Source organism: Ixodes scapularis, unplaced genomic scaffold (genome assembly GCF_016920785.2).
Source record: "Ixodes scapularis isolate PalLabHiFi unplaced genomic scaffold, ASM1692078v2 PGA_scaffold1__304_contigs__length_218370807, whole genome shotgun sequence".
Classification (NCBI taxonomy): domain Eukaryota; kingdom Metazoa; phylum Arthropoda; class Arachnida; order Ixodida; family Ixodidae; genus Ixodes; species Ixodes scapularis.
Window position 1 is genome coordinate 197175520 of NW_024609846.1, and position 4262 is coordinate 197179781.

Consider the following 4262-nt stretch of genomic DNA (forward strand, 5'->3'; position numbering starts at 1 on the left):
CCAAATAGGTGTTTGCACCTTGTGTCCATACCTGCCAACCTGTGGAGTTTCAAATTCGTAAAACTCCCGCAGCCGCGGGGGGGAGGGGGGTAATAAGAGGCAGACACTTTTCGGGATGAATGATGATTTATTTTGTCAGCGATTTTTCTGTTGTCGATTTCGACAGTTGGCTTACTTTTTCAGCGCTTTTGTTGTTGCTGATTTTGCCTTCTTTAAAAAGTTCTCCGAGTACACCTGTTCGAAGCACGACCCATTTTGATGCCCCCTCACCATGAGCAAGTTTCCGAGGTTCCTGTCGGAAACTGAGGAGCGGAACACCGTCCGGGTCTTGTTTACAGTGCTGAACAGTCTCACATTCAGCATTGCTATGGGGAATTGTCAAGATCCCCACATGAACACTGCAATCCCGTGGAAATTGAGCGTTCCGTCGACACTTCGAATGTCCCCTACCTGTGCCCACTACGTCACTTGGTTCGTTTAATATAGCCAACGAAAGGTTATTATATGCTTGCAGGTTGGCGAACTCAACTTGGAGCGCATCCATTGCCTCATCCTTTGACTCAATGCTGTGCTGAGGCAGCAGTGCAGGGAATGCCGTAATAAAATGGCATATGCTGCTGAACGATGAGGTGTCCAACGACTGCAGTTGGGCAACTTCAGCCATCCTGAGTTCGACGTTTTCCAAGGAAAACTTGTTCCGGGTGTAACCGCATGCCGTTGCGAAGTACAAACGTACAGCAGAAAAGGACTGCTCTCTCTCATTTGGCCTGAGCCTTTCAACAACGGATTATGTCATGTTACCAATGACAAGGTCCTTATCATCTCTTTGGTTCTCCACAGCTCCATAAGCTGATGTCAGCAATGAGTGCCATCCCTTCAGAACATCTGGGCGGACAAATCTCGTCAAGAGATTTTCTAGAAGCTGGTTCAAGAGGCCCCTGAATATGTGGATCTGAGGAGCCTGTGTCTCAAGCAGGCAATTTGTCTTGTCAAAAAGTGGCATCACATTTTCCAGAAAAAAAAAAAAAAAAAAACAGTATGCCCTGTTCAGGTCCGATGATAAGAAATAAACCAGCTGCTTGTCACGGGACGTGATGCTGGCCTCTCCTGATTCTTGGGGCGGCTGCCTGAGCTTTTTAGCATGAGGCATAGGATTTACTCCTTTTTTCTTTAGTGAGGGTCCATCTCCAGCACCATCGGTACTTTCCTTTCCTTCATTACCTGCAGCAGCCTTGGGGATCTGTGCAGCTGTCTTGGATGTCTGTACCTTAGTCTTGGCAATCTGTGCAGGAAGGAGTCTTGGGAATCTGCGCAGGAGTCTTGGGAGCCTGTGCAGGGGTCTTGGGAGTCTGTGCAGGAGTTGTTGGGATCTCGTAGGACTCCAAAAACAACGAGCTTCGGTTGTCACACTTCGTTTCGCTCAAGAAAAAGCTTAGAGCTGGTTCCCACTGGTCAAGCAGCCTCTTCAGGCGCTTTCCCAAAGACAACCAGCATGTTGACACATGCTTTAAGACCTTTCTGACCTCGATGTCATGTATCTTTGAAAATCTTTCAGTTGATCCTTACGTTTCACACTCTTCTCTAGGTAGAAGAAAACGTCTACCAAAATCTCATCAACTTTCACAGAAAAACATGCAGCACCTTTTTGGGAGGCTAAGTTGATCAGATGGCACGGACAACCAACTACAATCAAATTTGGCTGAGCCTGTCAAGAGTGCGGCGACACCGTTTTTCTTGCCGATAATGACATTTACATTTTCAGCAGACATAGCCAAGCAATTTGCTATCGGTAAATCCCGGGACTTCAGCACGTCCAGGATCAAATTTCTAATCTTACGACCGGATGCTTCTCCTTGGATTGTTTCAAGGCACAAAAGGCGGCTTTCGACCTTATGAGTCTCTTCAATGTAATAAATCGCAACAATGAGATACAGTTGTCAATCCCTGTTGCTGGTCCCATCCACGGTCATCGAAAAAAGCCCGTCGTTTTCACGCGTCCAGCATAGGCAGCTCAGCGTTGGCTGCCATCTCCTCAACAATTGCTGTCGTCTTCGTTCGTCCACAAGCATAGCTTTTAGCCTCATCAGTCTTGGGGAACATTTTTCGGAAAAGGGTTCGGCGTGGTCACTCTCACTCAAAGGAATGTTATGCTCAACCAGAAATGCCGTAAAGAGGCATTCTGCACGAAATGCACCACGGTCGTTGTCACTCTGAAGAAAACTTACCAGATTCAACTGGTTATCCGTGGCCCGCACATATCCCTGGTGTTTACGCGAAGCGATGTGCAGCTTAATGTCAGCCTTGTCACCTTGCGAAACGCTCACATCGCACGTGCACGTACGACATAATCCAAGCTTGTCTCCCTTCTTGGACGGCACAAAACACGGGAATTCCTGCGTGTAGGATTTCAGGAAGACCTGAAAGTACCTCTTTTGAAGTTTGGAGTTCGCCATTGCGCCGCGAAGCCATCGCCACTAGGGCACAGACACCGCTCTGCACGCCACGAAAACTGACCGAAATAGCGAGGCCTAACACGCCAAACCAACCAAGAAACCAACGTTGCTAAAACACTCAGTTGGGAAACTCGCCGTCGAAACTTAAGCTGCAGGCGTCCACCGAGACTGAGCTAAATACGACAACAGCGCCCCTCTTTATCATTTGTCTGTACTGTGGTCACCTTGAGCTTGTAGAAAGCATGTTTTTTGCGTAAAAACAAACGGAAAAGACTCTTTTTGAATGAAATGTATTGGAGTATAGTACAAAATGATGGGCACGTGATGTTTTTAAAATCTTTAGTTTGCAGGGTTTAGCGGCACAATTAATGCTGTTTTTATACAACCATGCCTTAGCGGTGCTTTCAGGTAGCGCGTCCCTACCTAGGTGCATTTTAACTTTGGCAGGAATTCGCGGCGCGTTCTCTGGGTGGCACCCCTGTAACCTCTTCAGCTGTATCTGCTTCGGCGCAAAGATGGCCGATTGAAGCCAAAATGTAAGTCGCATGCAGTTCCTCGAGTGGCCGCTGCGGGAAAAATGGCGGCGTTGTGTTCGCCATAAGCTCGGTTCTCGTGGACAGGTCGGGGCCAACTTTTTCAGAGCAGTCTCTATGGCAGTTTCTGAACTGAGTGGTTTAGTAACGTTGCAAGAAAACCAACGTGCGCCGTCGAACACATGAAGAAAGGCTTTGGATTGGTTTTGGATCCATGGCCACCGGATAAACGGATAGTAAAATCCACGACGCTGCCGTGGACGATACCTATCGCCCTCTTCTGAACACCAACAACAAATTTACAAAAAAAAAAAAATTATATTTTTTGTTTTTCGTAAAATTTGCAGCAAGATTCGTAAAATTAGTCCCAATTCGTACATTTTACGAAAAATTCGGAAGAGTTGGCAGGTATGTGTGTCTGTTGCCTTAGGTCATGAAGTACATGCGTGAGGAATCGCATTTACATTCCTTTGTACTCTGACTGCAGAAAAGGCAAGGCCAGATGGTTCCCTGGTCTGTCACAACGCAAACAAGACAACGTCGGGCGAGAGGCTGAAGCGGTCGGGGACCCTGGCAATTGTAAAAAGTAAACAAAACGTTTCGTGCTACTAAAAAAATAAAAAAAGATGTTTACAATTTTTTGTAATGCTGAATTAAAGTGCGGCTCTTGAGGAGGAGGAGGGGAGGGTATACTCCTCCCCTCCCATTTAGCAGGAAATGTTTGCTAGATTTTTCGCTAATTAAGCGAAAATTTCCCCACTAAATTTAGCCGGAAAATTTTACCCTCGTGACGTTATGAAGGGAAACGTCCCATAACGCAACACGCGGTTACGGCGACCAACCCGGAAACGGGCTCCTGAGACCTGCGTTCTTAAAAAAAGAAAAAAAAATGTGGCGTAGCTCAGCTATGCGAGAATTACCGTACGTAGCGTGAGCTTATGCGCACAAGATGGGAGGCGCTGTCAAGCGGCTCCGGTGCAGCGTCAGACTTGGCTACTGCACAACGAAGGCGCAAAGCTGGGCACGCGGCGGCGGCGCCAGTGCGTCTGCCACGGCTATGACGTCATTCCTCTGGAATGCGCAAACCGGCGAGGCGGGCCAGGCGGCGGCTTCACGTGGCTCTCATAATGAGCCGTGCTCATTATGTGGAGCGCGCGGCGCCAGGCTCATTAAGCGGAGCTTCGTTGCCACGCGCTCCGCATAATAAGCACGGCTCATTATGAGGGCCACGCGAAACTGCTCAACCTTGGCCAGTGTAGCTAACGCTACAAAACTT

At 48.0% G+C, this 4262-nt stretch overlaps 1 pseudogene; it reads right to left on the reverse strand.

Moving 5' to 3' along the window:
• Positions 1–1268: 1268 nt before the first annotated feature.
• Positions 1269–1937, reverse strand: LOC120849908 (annotated as a pseudogene).
• Positions 1938–4262: the final 2325 nt, after the last annotated feature.